Genomic DNA, 18,534 nt, shown 5'->3' with positions numbered 1-18,534 from the left:
GATGAAGTGGGAGGGCACTGTAGGCATGAATGACAGCCATGGAGGCACCCAGGTAACACCAAACCATTAATGGCTACTCTATGGGTCTTGTCATTTAAAATTTTCCAAATTCATTTACTTATACTATTGATTAATCTATATACCTCTGTCTTTTCCATCGACTATAAAATGCACAGAGTCAGAAAATGATTAGATCATAGAGTATATAGAGGGGAACAAAGTATAAAATTGGAAAGGTAGGTTATGAAGGGCTCTAAATATATATTTAAATATATATATACATATATATATATATACATATATATATATATATATAAAATTTGTCCTGGAGGTAATAGAGAACAATAGGAGTTTACTCAATGAGGTGAGTGGGGTGGGAAGGAGGTACATAGTTAGAACTAGACTTTAAGGACATTTTGGAAGCTGAGGATTTATTGGAACGGGGGCAAGGCAGAAAGATCAACTGAAAGGTTATTGGAACAGTCTAGGTAAAAGATGACGAGAGCTTTGCAAGGGTTATGCTTGTGTGAGGAGAGAAAAGGGGACATATAAGAGATATTATGAAAGTAACAATGACGAGATTTGACAATATGTTGCATATGTGATATTGACATATTTGAAGTGACAATATATTGGATGTGATATATGGATAATTGAGAGTGAGGAGTTGAAATTAGCAAAGTGGCAAACCTGAGTGAATAGGATTATAGTGGCACTCTGGAAAGGAGAATCAGAGGACAGAACTACTGGGTGGCTAATTATGGAGAGAGGGCAGAGATGTTCAACTCATCAATAAAATAAGTATTGAGTACTTACTATGTGCCAAGCATAGTAATACAAGTACAAAGAATGAACCAAACTCTACTCTAATATTCTTTGGAATGGAAGGCAAAGAACAAAAGTAACATAGAGAGTTGATTCCAAAGATAAAAGAAAGAGATAGTAAAAGAACATCTACCTGCCCTTGGTGTGTTCAAGTTACCTGTCTCAAATGAATAACTGAGCCCTAAAAGAACTAGCTTATAGGCCTAGCTGCTGAATCATCATCAATTATTTGGACAAAGAAAATTCCTTATTTCTCAAAAGAAGGCAGAAATTAGGGTCAGCAAACTATAGGTCAAAGAGTTTTACTTCAATTTCTGACAACACTCTAGAGTATTTTATTAAAAATAGCAAACACCTAGGGGAAAAAAGCAGTGATCATAAAGTCTTTGATTTCACTGAGAACAAGCCATAATGGACTAAACTAATTTTCTTTTATTGATGAGGCTGTTAGACTGGTATCTCATGGGAATACTTGAAATAAAATTTACCTTGATTTTTTTCACAAAGCATTTGACAGTTCGTAGAAAAGACGGATATAGACTGACCAATAGTATAAGTGTATTTGGAAAATTTTTAAGTGACAAGACCTAAAGAGAAGTTATTAGTGGTTTGGTGTTAATGGTTTAGTGCCTAATGCTGTGCTTTGTAAGATATTTAACAATGGCATTGATAAAAACAACTATAATTTTCAGATGGCACAAAACTGGGAAAGATCATTAATATATTGGAAAGCGGATAGTTTTGAAACAATTTTAATATGTTAGAACATTGCACTGAATCTAATATGAAGATATTCAAGAGAAATAAATGTGAAATTTTATGCTTAGATTCAAAAATCAATTCAATGTAGAGGGGCTTAGATAGTGTTGTTGTTAAATTGTTTCAGTCATATGCTACTATTTGGAATCTCATTTGGGTTTTCTTGGCAAAGATTCTGGAATGGTTTGCCATTTCCTTCTCCAGCTCATTTTACAGATGAGGAACTGAGGCAAATAGGGTTAAGTGACTTGACCAGAGTCATACAGCTAGTAATTATCTAAGGCCGGATTGAGCTCAGGTCCTCCTCACTTCCAGGGCTGGTGCTCTATTCACTGTGCCACCTAGCAGTCCATAGATAGATAAATCATAGTTTGTCTGAAAAAAGAGATCTTGGGTTTTTAGTGAATTTAGAGCTCAAAAAAGTCAACAATATGACTGGGTAGTCAAAACCGCTACACCATTTTAGATTGCATTAAAAGAGACACATTATCTAAGAGTAAGGAAGTCACAGTCCTACTGTACTCTGTCCTGGTCATACCACACATGGAGCAGTATGTTTAGAACTGAGTGCTGCACCTCAGGCAAGCAATCAAGTGTTTGAAGGTCTTTTAGATAAGCCCATAAGAGTATCAGTTGAAGACACTGTGGGTATTTATCTGAAGAAGAAAAAATTTAGAGGGGACACATGGATTGGTGATCTAGCTAGAGGTATTGGAATGACCAGCATATAAAAGGGGAAGAAACTGAAGGCAAGGAGACCAGTTAAGATATTGCTACAACTTGTCCATGTAATAATGAATGGTAATGAGGATCTGATCTGAAATGATGACTATGGAAATAGAGAAGTCTTTTCACTACCCCACAGGGATTTCTATGTTGCAGTTATTTTACTCTCAAGCATACATGAGAATAATTTTCTTAAAGCATAGCTTTTATTATGCTCAGAATTCTTCAATGATTCTTTTTAACTTGGAGATCAAGGCTTTTAGTAATTGGATTCCAGCTTACCTTTACAGTCTTATCTCTCCTTATCTAATACATGCACCTGAATCATTCACTCAGACAGGGTGAAGTTACTTATTTACTACTTACACTTCCTTAACATATTTTCTCCTGTTATCTCCATCAATGAAAATGAATGCCCTTCCTTCCCCCTTCCCACATTTCAATCTGTTTGTTACTATCCTCCATTGAGTAATGCTATGCACTTGGTGTAGCCTTATTGGAATGTTCCAGGTGGAAATGGACTCTCCTTCTGAAAATCTACAGGATTTAGTATTCCTGTGTAGCATTTATCACATATTGCCCTTTATTCTCATCACTCATATACACACACATACATATATTTCACCTCCATCACAAAATGAGCTCCTTTCTTCCAGGGACTGCCTTATTTCTCTTTGTTATCTCCCATAGCTACCAAAATACTCTCCCTTATTTTCAAATTATTGTACTGTCTTAGGATTTCACTGACTGACTTCTTCACTATATCCCAAGAAGCTCATTATTAAGAAAATCTCATCCGTCTGTGATATCTCAATAGTTCTGGTCCTTCATCTCATCATTAGTCTTTGCCTCTCTGATTACATGATAGGACCACTAGAGTATAACTGAGCTCTGATATATAAAATTTATATATAATCTTAATGTATAAGCAAGTGTCAGCATGACAATGAATAGAACACTGATTTTGCAATACCACTACCAGGTCTAATCCCAAAGAGATCCCGCCCCCCAAATGGAAAAGGATCAATCTGTACAAAAATATTTCCAGCATCTCTTTTTGTGGTGGTTAACAACTGAAAGTTGAAAAGACTTCCATCAACTGGGGAATAGCTAAACAAGTTGTAGTATATGATTAGGATGGAATATTATTTATGCTATAAGAAATGACAAGCAGGATGATTTCAGAAAAACCTGGAAACACTAAATAAACTGATGCAAAGTAAAATGAGCAGAACCAGGAGAACATTTTATAGAGTAACAGCAATACTGTTTCATGAAGTAAATGACTTAGCTATTCTCAGCAATACAGTGATCTAAGACAATCCAAAAGAACTCGTGATGAAAAATGTTATCCACCTCCAGAGAAAAAACTGATGACAGGTCAAGATGGTGGGGTAGAAAGACGCACATTCACTAGCTCTTCCCCCACAGCCCATAAAATACCTGTAAAGAAAGACTCTCAACAAATCCTAGAGTAGCAGAAGCCACAGAACAACACAGTGGAGGAAATTTCCAGCCCAGGGTGACCTGAAAGGCTGACAGGAAAAGCATGTCGGACCAGATGTGGAGCAGAGCCCAGCCTAGCATTGGCAGTGGGGCACAGTGCAGGGAAGAGAATCAAGCAGGCCTCAGGGGTGGAATCCCCAGCGGCAGTAGCAGTGGTTTGTAGATCCCTCAACCCACAGGCACCAAAGGTCAGTGAGAGGGTTTTTTCAGCTGACCCAGAAGAGATCAGGGTCTTCCCATAGCTCCAGCCTCAGGTGGTGGTGGCAGAGGTCAAATCAGGAGGCAGCACCTCCCACAGCAGCCCTCACAGCAGCCCACATCCATTGTTGAATCCTAAAACCCCTGGGAGCATTGAGCAACTGATCCTTACCTCAGCCTTGTGTGACAGCCCTGCCCCCACCTAATGCTCCTGGAGGAATTGATCTGCTGATCTTTATCTCACACTGAAGGGTAGCCCATACCCCCACCCAAAAGCCCCTGGTGGAATTGAGCAGCTTATCTGAATCTCAGCCCTCAGTACTGGCTTGGTGGAATTGGAGGCCAGGTGGCTGTGGAAGGGAAAACTCTATTACTCACACATTTTGGGCACAAAAGTTTCTTATGGCTCCCAGACCAGTGTACATGCTTGATTATGCTACCTTGGAGGACTGAGATCTTACAGGTCCCCAGAATACACCCTACTCTTGACAAAGGATCTAAAAGTCAAGTAGCTAGTTGGAAAAATGCCCAAAAAAGGGAAAAAATGACTATAGAAGGTTACTTTCTTAGTGAATAGATATCTTCTCCCATCCTTTCAGATGAGGAAGAACAATGCTTATCATCAAGGAAAGACATAAAAGTCAAGGCTTCTGTATCCTAAACATTCAAAATAAATATTCAATGGTCTCAGGCCATGGAAGAGCTCAAAAACGATTTTGAAAAACAAATAAGAGAGGTGGAGGAAAAATTGGGAAGAGAAATGAAAGTGATGCAAGAAAATCATGAAAAGTGAGTCAACAACTTGCTAACAGAGACCCAAAAAATGCTGAAGAAAATAACACTTTTAAAAATAGACTAACTCAATTGGCAAAAGAGGTTCAAAAAGCCAATGAGGAGAAGAATGCTTTAAAAAGCAGAATTAGCCAAATGGAAAAGGAGGTCCAAAAGCTCACTGAAGAAAACAGTTCTTTAAAAAATAGAATGGAGCAGATGGAGGTAATGACTTTATGAGAAACCAAGAAATCACAAAACAAAACCAAAAGAATGAAAAAATGGAAGATAATGTGAAATATCTCATTGGAAAAACAACTGACCTGGAAAATAGATCCAGGAGAGACAATTTAAAAATTATGGGCCTACCTGAAAGCCACGATCAAAAAAAGAGCCTTGACGTCATCTTTCATGAAATTATCAAGTAAAACTGCCCTGACATTCTAGAACCAGGGGCAAAATAAATATTGAAAGAATCTACCAATCACCTCCCGAAAGAAATCCAAAATGAAAAACTCCTAGGAATGTTGTAGCAAAATTCCAGAGTTTCCAGGTCAAGGAGAAAATATTGCAAGTAGCTAGAAAGAAAGAAATTCAGTATTGTGGAAATACTATCAGGATAACACAAGATCCAACAGCTTCTATATTAAGGGATCGAAGGGCTGAGAAAATGATATTCCAGAAGTCAAAGGAACTAAGACTAAAACCGAGAATCACCTGCCCAGAAAAACTGACTATAATACTACAGGGGGAAAATGGTCTTTCAATGAAATAGAGGACTTTCAAGCATTCTTGATGAAAAGACCAGAGCTGAAAAGAAATTTCGCTTTCAAACACTAAAATCAAGAGAAGCTTGAAAAGATAAACAGGAAAGAGAAATCATAAGAGACTTACTAAAGTTGAACTGTTTACATGGAAAGACAATATTTGTAACTCTTGAAACTTTTTTCAGTATCTGGGTAGTTGGTGAGATTACGCACACACATACACACACATACACACACAGAAAACAGGGTGAGTTGGATAGGAAGGGATCATATGTAAAAAAATGAAATTAAGGGGTAAGAGAGGAATATATTGGGAGGAGAAGGGAGAAATGGAATGGGGCAAATTATCTCTCATAAAAGAGGCAAGAAAAAGACTTTTCACTGGAGGGGGAAAAGGGGGGAGATGAGAGGGAAAAAGTTAAGCTTACTCTCATCATATTTGACTCAAGCAAGGAATAAAATGCACATTCATTTTGGTGTGAAAACCTATCTTACAAATACAGGAAAATGGGGGAGAAGGGGATAAGCAGAGTGGGGGGAGATGATGGAAGGGAGGGCAATGGGAGGAGGGAGCAATTAGAATTCAACATGCTTGGGCAGGACAAGGTCAATAGAGAGAATAGAAGAAATGGAGGGGCAGGATAGGATGGAGGGAAATACAGTTAGTCTTACACATCATGACTACTATGGAAGTCATTTGCAAAACTACACATTTATAGCCTATATTGAATTGCCTGCCTTTCCAATGGTGATGGGTGGGAAGGGAGGAAGGAGGAGAAGCTGTAACTCAAAGTTTTAGAAACAACTCTTGAGTATTGTTCTTGCATACACCTTGGAAACAAGAAATACAGGTAATGAGGTATAGAAATTTATCTTGCCCTATAGGACAAAAGAGAAGATGGGGATAAGGGAACAGAGAGATGTTAGAAGGGAGGAAAGATTGGTGGTAGGGGTAATTAGAATGTTCAGCACTTTGGGATAGGGGGAGGGGAGAATTGGGGAGAAAATTTAGAACTCAAAATTTTGTGGAAATGAATGTTGAAAACTTAAAATAAATTTATTAAAAAAAAAGAAAGAAAGAAAGAAAGAATGAACTGATGACATCTGAATATAGACCAAAGCATAGTTTTTCTCATTTATTATTTTCTTTCTTTCTTCTTTTCTCCCTTCTTTCCCTCCTTCCCTCTTTCTTTCTTTTTCTTTCTCTTTCTTCCTTCCTTCCTTGCTTCTTTCATTTCTTCCTTTTTCTTTTTTTTGTTCAAGTATTCTTGTACAAAATGACTAATATGGAAATGTTTTACATGATTGCACGTGTATAATCTCTATCAGATTGCTTACCATCTCAAGGAGAGGGGAGACAAGGGAAGGGAGGGATAGAATTTGAAGCTCAAAGCTCAAAAAATGTTTTAACATGTAATTGGAGAAAAAAAATTATTTTCAAAAACCTGGCTTTGGAGTCAAGAAGACTCCAGTTCCAGTCCTGTCTCTGCTACCTAGAACAACAAACTACTTAAGCCCTTTGTATTCACAGGCAGCTCTCTAGGACCATAAGTGGCAGACAATTTATAGATCTATATTGATAGATGAAGTCTCTAAACCAGGAATTACCCCAAACTGATGTTATCACAAATTTATATCTCTCCCTTCTATTCCTAAATAATACTCCTATTGACCATATTTCTATTGCCAATTTTCACACATCTTAGCTAAAATCTCATTCCTCAGTAAACCTACAGAACCAATATGCTATTGCCATTTGAAACCACTGCTTTAGTTACCCCAAGGATAGATTTTGCCTTTGGAAATGCTTTGGCATGTTTCCTTTTGGCAGAAAATAAAATTTTGCAATCTAGTGTGTTGACCTCTTGGCCTTAGCTACTAGAATACTTAGAGCCAAATATATTAAACAAGAATAGCAATCTGTCTCACTCAGGTGCCCTGAAAAAATCTGCTCCTTCTGCTTCCTTCACATGCTCTGACCAGTATTACCTTTAAATATCTATTCTTGTATGATTTATCCACATTTTTCTTACTCTGTAAACTATCTTTATCTTTTCAGAAGTCAATAAAGTACAATCTTGAATGAAATAACTAACTCCTCAATTAAATACTTCTATCCACAACGGTGTCTGTGTGATTGCACAAAAATAATAAAAAGCATATTTAAAGGCCTACTTATAAAGAATTTTTGGCCTCCAGTTTATCACTTCTCTCTTACTGTTGGGAAAACAGGTTCCTCCTCTTCCCAAAGCTTGGGATTTACTAGGTCAGAAATGGAATGGAGTCCAAATCCAAATCAGAGACACAACATAATGTTCATTTGTATTCAAAGAATGTAGATTCAAACTCCAGACCCATTGCTCACTACCTCACGCTGCCATAGCCAATGATGACAGTTGTTGATTCCCAGACTATTCCAAGAGACTCCTTTTGACTCACCAAACACATGGGATGATAAAATTGGAAACTCTGGCCACACACACAGAGAAAAACATAAAGATATGGGAACATTTCACTGGACATACAATTCCCAGGGATTTAAGGGATCTCTCCATAAGGACAATGGAAAAGTGACTAGAACAATGTACCTCTGAAAGCAACCCAAAGGGATATTTAGTGAAATCACAAAATGACTCATGGTATCAGCAACTGCTGTGAATTCTGTATCTCCCTTAGTAACACACATATTTTTGGACAAAGACCAAGAAGCTTTGAAAGAAGCATAAAACTTCTTAAACTGAAAAATAAAGAAAAGGTTTTTTTCACTTTGTGAAGTCATTACATAATTTACTAAGTTCTGAATTACAAACAACTAATCGAATTTTCAATGTCATGAGAAAGAAGCTGTATGCCCCATCTAGAATTGACAATCCTCATGGTAATTCTATTTACTACCAATTCTCTCATAAGAAGCATGTGGATATAAATCCATTGCAAAGTCAAACTTCTCAATTCATGTTCAGAATCATTCCAGTTCCCATATTTCCCAGACCCTGGAATTATACATCTCCAACCATAAATTGACTGTAGTCTCTACTTGCCCCACCCAGGCCAATGGCACTACTATTCCCACTGTAACTCAAAGGGGGAGGGGGAGTAAAAAAGAGCTAAACTAAAAATAGGAACAAAAAGTTAGCACAATTAGACAGATATGTGGGCATGAATAAAATTGGTAATGGAATGGCTATTATGAAGTTTAGTACCACATCTTTCAAAGACCTGCATAACTCAGTCATGGCTATACCACTTGTGAATAATGTGGTCAGCCCCACACCATGCCACATGGCATTAAATATGCTCCATGGCACCCAAACACCACTATCTATTCTATATTTATCTTATGCCTGCCAACAATCCATGTTCTCGCATTTTCCGTGTAAAATAGCTCCATGTGGGCCAGGTTTAATTCAATGCAGAATTACTAGATGTCTTTTCCAATAAAAGCAAAAAGGAGTGGAAGGTGCACATACTAACTTATCAGCAATGGCAGCTCATGGTGGTGCTTAGAATTTTCTTTTTGGGGGGTCAAGGTGGGGAGGAAGGTATTGTTTTGTATACTAAACTGTCAGCTTCAAAGAAAGGTACATCAGCCTGAAACATCTTTATCAGAGCTGATTTACAAATGGGAAGCATATGTTGCTACAGTGCTCTGCATGGCAAATTCCAATCTAACTTAACAACATCCTTGCTCTTGAGAGGGAGAGATAATATTATATGGACTCCTTCCCTGTTGTTTCCAGCCAGATCTAGGGCAAATTGGCTGTGGCCATTTTGTGAAATATAAGCAAGGCACAGAGTGACTTCAGCACATTGCTTAATAAAAAATCACAACAGAAAGAAAATATCACTCTGGTGGATATTCTTAGCTAGGGAACCAAAAGTTGAAGTCATGGCAATAGCATGATTTCCTTTCAATTACAGTAGAAACCCTTCTACCTTTGGAAAATACATTAAGATCAAATTGGTACATTGTTGTCCTTCAAAGTCCAAAGAAGACTTCAGATCCAAGTAGACTGAATTAAATACCTCCATTCAATCCAACCATCAATCAAGCAATCAATGGAAAAGCATTTATTAAGCACCCTCTATACACTGTGCAATGCGTTGGGAATACAAAGACAAAAATGAAATGATCTTTGCCCCCAGCAAGGTTCCATTTTACTGGAGGAAGCAACACACACACACACACACATTGTATATACATACACAGATAGATAGATGATAGATAGATAGATAGATAGATAGATAGATAGATAGATAAACATGCAAATATAAACCAAGTAAGCACAAGGTACCCTTTCTGGAGGAAGGCACTATCCATTGAGGGGATCAGGAATGCCCTCATGTATTTGGTATTTGAATTGAATGCTGAAAGAATTTAGATATTCTAGGAGAGGCAGGTGACAACACAGTACAACTCGGGCATAGAGAAGAGCAGGTGCAGTGTCAAAGATCTACAATGTCATGTATAAGGAACAGTAAGACGGTCAGTTTGACTGGAACAAAGAGTGTATGAGGAGTCAAAATGTATAATAAACCTGGAAAACTAGATAAGATCCAAGTTGTGAAGGCCCAAAATAGAGAAGTTGTATTTGCTCTTAGAGGAAACAGGGAACTACTGGAGTTTACTGAGGAGGGAAGTGACACAATTAGACTTGTGCTTTCTGCTCCGTAATAGCTATAGGAAGAAGAAAATGGAGAGGCGAGCAGGCATTTAGTATGTTTCAGTCCCTGTGCAGGGGATAAAAAGACAAAATGAAAAACAGATCCTTCCCTGCAGGAACTTACAGTTGATTCCATATTTTCAGGGAGTATTTATTTTTAGAACAAATTAACTGACCAATTTCTTTTGAGCATTCACATTCTTTACAAAGTAAAATAAAAATCATTCATCGATAATAAAATTCAAATGAAGCACAATCATGCATGGGTGGAGTGGGAGGATGGAGAGGAGTGATGAAAAGATCACCCAAGCACAAAGTATAGTGATTTAATGTTAAAACAGTCAGTAGCCTCAAAGGTGCAGAAATGAAATAAAATTAGAACATAATACTGCAAAGTCCTTTTGATTTAAAAGAACCCACTTTTAAAGAATGGAGATCAATTATTTGGAACTATTTCATGAGCTTTATCTATTTTCTAAAGTTTCTCTAACTTTTTAATAAATTAACTTTCCAAGGCATTTTAGACATCAGAAAAACAGGTACATTGTTTAGAATCCATTCTACTGATTGCAACCATCCAGCTCATGTTTCTTCAGTATGAGGTAGAGGGTTACAGATCTATCTAGAGATCTGTGTAGCATTACTGCCTTGTAACACACATCTGAAGACAAGAGCTGGAGCATAAAAGAAAGGCACATGCAAACTTCCTTGGCAAGGCATACATTTTAAATAAAGCTTTCGGTCCTAGAAAACAGACAGTCTCCATTCTCATACTGAGTAATGTCTGCCTTCTATTCAGTCAAACAACCCGCGATGAAAGTAACAGACAAAGACGTGCCAGATGAAAAACATCACACTGCAAAACCTTTGCACACTGAAGGAAATTCAGTAATTGCTTTACTGAAAATATTTGCTCCAAGAAAGTATGGTAAAGAGTAGGGGGAAAGACAAAAAGAATGCGTTTTCTTTCTCTCATTTAAAGAACATTTATTTATTTATTTATGATGTTTTTATGTCTCTCTTTTAAGTCATTATTCAAATCAAATTTTGATTTGTGTGGTTTTGGCCTTGGGAGACTCTTTGGGGCTTCCCCAGTTCGGCTCCTGTAGAGCTTAATTCTTTTTCAAAAGCCAAATTTGTTTGGCACTTTTCCTGTTGGACTCAGACTCTGGGCTTTGCCAGCCTCAACCCTATCCCTTTTCTCTTGGCCCCCAACTAGTACAAAGTTTCTCCATATGGCCATGTATGGAAGATGGCCCACATTGATGATGTCACACTGACTCATGCGGCTTAGACACAATAAGGATGTTGCTGAGGACCACACCTTTGTTAACAGATCAGAATGTATTGCAATGTGAAGCATTACCTGGCACTGTATCATAGCAACCAAGGCTTGTTTATCCCTAGCAGCTAACCATCTTGAGGTCTTGGGATAAAACAATAAGTGTCTTGATTTTTCTCACCACATCTTTAATTTTGTGCATATAACAATCTTTGTCAGGCAACATGAAGGTAAAAAACCTTTTGGAATTTTTTATATCAGCTCTGGTTGATTTCTTATTACTGAATTACTGCCCAATTACCAGAAAAAACACATCTCATGTCTTGACACATATCTCCCTTAAGGCATCAAGATTTGTCCTAGTTACATCATATATGGAATTACTTTGTCTCAGGCAACCCTTTTAACTGTGCATAATTCCCCAAAATTCATTTTAATTACGTTCCTTTGGCCACTTTCATCATTCTTCATTGCCACTGTCAGTATAAAGTCTTGCGCAGTTGGTACTAGAGACAAGTCTGGTTTGGGGCAAACCCTTAGAAGGTGCCGGCAGTGGGAAGACATCCAGATGAGTGGGTGGAGGGTTAAAGGGTCCAGGCAACAGGCAATAGGCAGACAGAAGTCCAGACAAGTAAGTTGTAGGCTTCCAGGAAGTTCAATGGGTAAAAGTCTGTGGGTGTCCTAACAGACAAGAGTATGATGGCCAGAAGTTCTGATCTGACAAGTAGCTAAAGACCTGGTACTCTGGCAGTTAGCTAGCTATTGAACTCTGGAAATTTTGTTTAACATTTATGTACTTCAGTTTCTTCATCTGTAAAATAAGGGAGTTGGATTCAACGACGTCTAAGGTCCTTCCACATCTAAATCTATAATCACAGGCCTAGCAGCAGGTAGCAGTGACTTCACCACAAAAGCTAACATTTAGGGATAAAGCTCCAATGCCTAAAAGGATTGGAGATAAAAGAAAGCCTGACTTCAGAGGAAATGAGAACCATGGTATGTTCTAAGGTAACAAGACAGAGATAAAGGTACTAGGATTGAAGAAAAAGGAACTTAAAGAGTATAAGTAAAAGGAAACATAAAAATAAAGAACAAGGAAAATGCATCAGAGCAACAGATTAGAATCTGGACTAAGAGCTGAACTGTTAAGCTGCAACATCAATAGATATTTCTATGTCCCTTGCCTAGATTGGTGTCAGAAGGTGGGCTTGGGTCAAGTCTCCAAGTGGGGATTAAGTGGTACTTATTACAAGGGTTAGAAAGATATAGGTCCAGGGATCTAGGTCACTTATTAGAGCCATTAATTGTGTAAAAGAGTAGAAGTTCCAAAGTGAAAGGATTGTATGTTCTTCATAGGTCATTTTCCACCATTCGTAATGTGCCCATTTATCTCCAAACTGTCAACAGTGCTGGCATTTTCCAAAATTCCTCAACAATGAATGCATGGAAGGACTGTGCAGCATTTGCCAAGGGGTGTGCTTCAGTGAAAGAAAATATATTTTAACCAACTTTCCTTTTTCCATTTTTTATGCTGCCATCAAAGGAAAACATGCAGAAAACAAATGCATTAGAGTATTATTTAGACTCTCCTGGGCCTGAAGTCAAGGAGTATGACAGGCACCCAACATTTTAGACAGAAAAAGTATCTGGTGAGTTTAGTGACTCTGAATTTGATGCTAACAATGCCAAGGTCGCAAACTTAATCCCTGTATGAGACAATGACCTCTACACAGAGGAAAGCTTTATTCCCTGGCCCTAGACTGTACACCTAACTCTAGTCACAAATATTAAAAGAGAAAATGGGTGACAGAGGGTGAATTACTTCACATATACTCCCACATAAGACCTGGAGAAATACACACTTTGCTGACTGATACTAGCATTGTTTTCATATGCAAAGAAGAACTTCTTCCAGATCATACCACCTTGGAAGCATTAAAAACTTGCAGACTCCCAGAACTAGCTCTGACAAAAATAGCACAAAAAGCCTTAACCTTGGAAGAGTACCTCCCTGCCTGCAGGTAAGCAGAGGCCAACTTTAACACAAAAGGCAAAGTCAAGAAATAGACTGGAAAAATGAGTTAAACATGACAACAAGAAGAATGTGACTATAACATGCTACTACTCAAGCAGGGAAGACTGATAAACTCAGGAAAAGATAACAATGTGAAATCAGCTACAACTAAAGTCTCAAAGAAAAAATATTAATTGGATCAAAGTCCAAGAAGAATTCCTGGAATAGTTAAAGAAAAAGATAAGAGTCATAGAGGAAGAATTAGCAAAAGAAATGACAGTAGTGCAAGAAAATTATGAAAAGAATTAGCAACTTAGGCACAAAAAGTACTGAAGAAAATAACAACTTAAAAAACAGAATTGACCTACTGGCAAAAATTCCTTGAACAAAACAATTCTTTAAAAAGCAGAGTAAGCTAAATTAAAAAAGAGGTACAGAAATTCACTGAAAGCAAAGAATTCCTTAACAGACAGAACTGGCCAAGTGGGAAAAAGGTGAAAGGTACAAAATCTCAATAAGAAAATAATTCTTCAAAAAATTAAAATTGTGCAAGTGGAAGCTAATGACTGCATGGAACATCAAGATACAATAAAACAGTCAAAAAATAATAATAACAATGATAGAAGAAAATGTGAAATATATCATTGGAAAAACAACTGACCTGGAAAATAGACCAAGTAAAAATAATTTAAGAATTGCTGGACTACCTAAAAGCCATGATCAAAGAAAGAACCTGGATATTATATTTCAAGAAATTATCAAGGAAAATTGTCCTAATATCTTAGATCCAGAAGGTAAAATAGACATGGAAAAAATCCACTTATCACTCCTGAAGGAAATCCCAAAATGAAAATTCCCAGGAATATTATAGCCAAATCCTGGAGATCTCAGGTAAAGGAAAAAAATGTTGCAAAAAGTCAGAAAATTCAAATATTATGGAGCCACAGTCTGAATAACACAAGATTTAGTAGCTTCCAAATTAAGAGAATGGAGGGTTTGGAGTATGATACTTTGGAAGGCAAAGGAGCTAGGATTACAACCAAGAATAACCTACCCAGGAAAACTGAGCGTAACTTTTAAGGGGAAGGGATGGATATTTAATGAAGTAGAGGAGGTTCAAGTATTCCTGATGAAAAGATCAGAGCTGAATAGAAAATCTGATACTCAAAAATAAGACTCAAGAGAAGCATTGAAGGTAAACTTGAAAGAACAATCAGGAAATTCAATCAAATTAAACCGTTTACATTTCTATATGACAAAATAATACATGTAACTCCTGATAACTTTATTATTACTAGGGCAGTTAGAGGGAGTCTACATAAATGGAAGGCATGAGTGTGAATCAGTTATTTTGAGATGATCTAAGAGAAATAAAAGTGTAAGAAAGAAGAATATTCTAGGAGAAGGGGGGAAGGAGAAGTAGAATGGGGAAAATTTTCTCACATAAAAAAGGCATACAAAGAAGGGCTTGTATAGTTGAGGGAAAATGGGGAAGGGGTGCCAGGCAAAGCTTGAACCTCACTCTCACTGAAAATGATTCAAAGAGGGAATAATATATATATGCACACTTGGTTGGGTATAGAAATGTAATTTAACCACTATGGAAATAGGAGGGTAAGGGGATAAGAGATGCAGGGGGCCAGGTGGGGGGGAGAATAATAAAAGGGAGGGCAGATTAAAGGAGGCAAAGGTCAGAAACAAAACAGACTTTTCAGGATGGACAAGATACAAGGGAGAGAGGGAGAGAGAGGAAGAGAGAGAGGGAAGGAGGGAGAGAGAGAATGAGGAAGGGAGAGAAGAGGAGAGGAGAGAAGAGAAACGAAGAAGAAGAAGAAGAAGAAGAAGAAGAAGAAGAAGAAGAAGAAGAAGAAGAAGAAGAAGAAGAAGAAGAAGGAGGAGGAGGAGGAGGAGGAGGAGGAGGAGGAGGAGGAGGAGGAGGAGGAGGAGGAGGAGGAGGAGAGGGAGAAGAAGAAGAAGAAGAAGAAGAAGAAGAAGAAGAAGAAGAAGAAGGAGAAAATGGAATGGTGGAAAATTCACAGGTAGTAATCATCACTGTGAATGTGGATGGGATGAACTCACCTATAAAGAGAAGCAGATAACAAAATGGATTAGAAACCAGAATCCAACAATGTACTGTTTACAAGAAACACTTGAAAAATAAAGATACACGCAGATTTGAAATAAAGGTCAGGAACGGAATCTATTATGCTGCAGCTAAAGTAAAAAGGGCAGAGGTAGCAATCATTATCTAAAAGCAAAAATAGACCTAATTAAATAAAATAATCAGGGAAACTACATTTTGTTAAGAGGTACCCTAGAGAATGAAGTAATACCAAAAAATTTTATGGCAAATTTCTCTGATAAAGGCCTCATTTCTCAAATATATAGGAAACTGAGTCAAATTTATTTAGAAAAAAATAAGAGCCATTCTCCAGTTGATAAATGGTCAAAACATACATATCGAAAGTTTTCAAAAGAAGAAATCAAAGCTATCTCTAGCCACATAAAAAAATGTTCTAAATCACTATTGATTAGAGAAACGCAAATTAAAATGACTCTGAAAAGTCATTATAACTATCGGAACCTTATAACTATCGGAAACAATAAGGGCTGGAGGGGATGAGGGAAAATAGGTACTTCAATAAATTGTTTGTAGAGTTGTAAACTGGCCCATCTATTCTGAAGAAAAAATTGAAACTCTGCCTAAGGGGCTATAAAACTGTGTATACCCTTAGATCCAACAATACCACTACTTGGCCTATACCCCAAAGAGATTAAAGAAAAGGAAAAATGACCTATATATACAGAAATATGCATAGCAGCTCTTTTTGTGGTGGCAAAGAATTGGAAATTGAGAGGAAACTCATCAGTTGGCAAATCCCTAAACAAGTTGTGGTATATAATTGGGATAGAACTATTGTGCTATATAATAAAGGATGAGAGGGGCAGTTTCAGAAAATACATGGTAAGATCTATATGAACTGATGAAAAGTGAAGTGAGAAGAACAGAGAGATCATTGTATACAGTAACAGCAATATTGTAATAATGATCAGCTGTGAAAGACTTGGTTACTTTGATCAATACAATGATCCAAGATAATTCCAGAGAACTGCTAATGAAAAAATACTATCCACCTCCAGAGAGAGAACTGATAAACTCTGAGTGCAAACTGAAGTATAATTTTGTTTTCATCTTTTGTTTTCTTTCTCTCTCTCTCTCTCTCTCTCTCTCTCTCTCTCTCTCTCTCTCTCTCTCTCTCTCTCTCTCTCTCTCTGTCTCTCTCTCTTCCTTTCTTTTGTATTATGCCCAACATGGAAATATATTTTGCAGGATTTCACATGTATAATTGATATCATTTTGCTTGTCTTCTCAATAGTTGGGGAAGGGGTAGAAGGGAAGTAGAGAATTTGGAATTCAACTTTGAAAAAGACAGTCCAAATAAATTTAAAAAATTAAAAACAAATTTTTAATAATTGCATTAGCTTTCTTGGGTGCCCATTATGGACACATATTTTGCTGACACTCCATTAAAACTCCAAGATCTGTGTCAGATGAAACACTATCTAGTTATTTTTTCTTCATTTTGTACTTCTGAGGTGGATATTTTGAAGTCAAGTACAATAAAACGTCCTGCTAAAGATTAAGGTTTTCCACATTTTATCTCAGCCCCTTTGCACAGGTCATCCCCCATGTCTGAAATATAGTCCCTCTTATCTTCAATTTTAGAATACCAATCTCTCTTTAAACTTCAGATCAAGTTAAATTTTCTATAAAATTCCCTATTTGATCTTCCAACTGCTAGTGCTCCCTGAAATTACCTTTATTTACTTTGAATAATTTCTATCTTTATTTATATGTAGGTGTGCTGTTTCCCTGAATGGAAAATAAATTCCTTTAGGGCAGAGACAGTTTTATATTTGTCTTTCGATTTCCCAGTGTCTCGTATATGTATGTGCTTTAGAAATGTTTATTGGCTGATCACATGATTATAGGGGAATAATTGGAAGATATTATGGATGCTCCTCAATTCTGGAGTGATGAATTTGAATGTCATGTTTTTGACAAAAGATTTTTAAGTTTGTTTTATTTTATACTTTAACAAATGAAAAAAATTATATGTATATATATATATATATATTCATTTTAATAGTCCTAGTCAGAAGTATATTTTCTCCCAACATTACTCTTCCAAACCCAGAGTCTGCAGAGTAAAAGTCAAAAGGAAAGATAAGGAGGATAGTTCCAAACTTTTGAACTGATCAAGCTTTTTTTATTGTTATTGTTTTGTCTTCAATAAAATGCATAGACATATACCAAGTCTTTCATTGCCTGGACCAGAATTCTCCTCCTCAAAGCTTACCACTGTTGGGCAGACAGCTCAATAAGATGACTAGTGCATAGTCAACATGTGGGAGCTGCCAACAGACTGTGGCATGAAATATGTAGTCACCAAGGGCAGAAACACTCGAACATCTGGGAATTCATGATTAAAGGAATGTGTAACTGCTAATACAACTCTAAAATAAATCTATTTTGAAATATTGGAAATCAGCTTAATGAATATCATAAGTTAGACTTTTTACATAGCTGAATCTGGTATCATCAAAAGAAAAGAGAAGGTGACAAATTGGATGGCTTATAAGTAATATTTTTATTTTGCCCCTGTGAGGTATCTTGATAGGAGAAAAAAATCCAGTCATGGCTGTCACAGAAAACATATTTTAGATTGGTGTTAAAGACATTGTTGTCAATTTATATAGGAAAGAGCAGCTACATAGATGGCTATGGTGATCTCTCCTTAGAACTATTCTTATCAATATGTTTATCAAAGATAAATTTATATATGTGCTATGCTTATCAAATTTAAAGATGTTAAGCTAGAAAGGACACCTAATATTTTCGATTAGAGACTTGGATCTTAAGAGAACTCAGCAGGCTAGAATGATGGGACAAATCTCAAAAAAAAATACAATTTAATAGAAATGAATGCAAAGCTCTATACTTAATTTAAAAAATCAACA

The sequence above is a fragment of the Notamacropus eugenii genome, chromosome 1 (assembly GCF_028372415.1).
Source record: "Notamacropus eugenii isolate mMacEug1 chromosome 1, mMacEug1.pri_v2, whole genome shotgun sequence".
In the NCBI taxonomy this organism is placed as follows: domain Eukaryota; kingdom Metazoa; phylum Chordata; class Mammalia; order Diprotodontia; family Macropodidae; genus Notamacropus; species Notamacropus eugenii.
Note: the sequence above shows the minus strand (reverse complement) of the source record.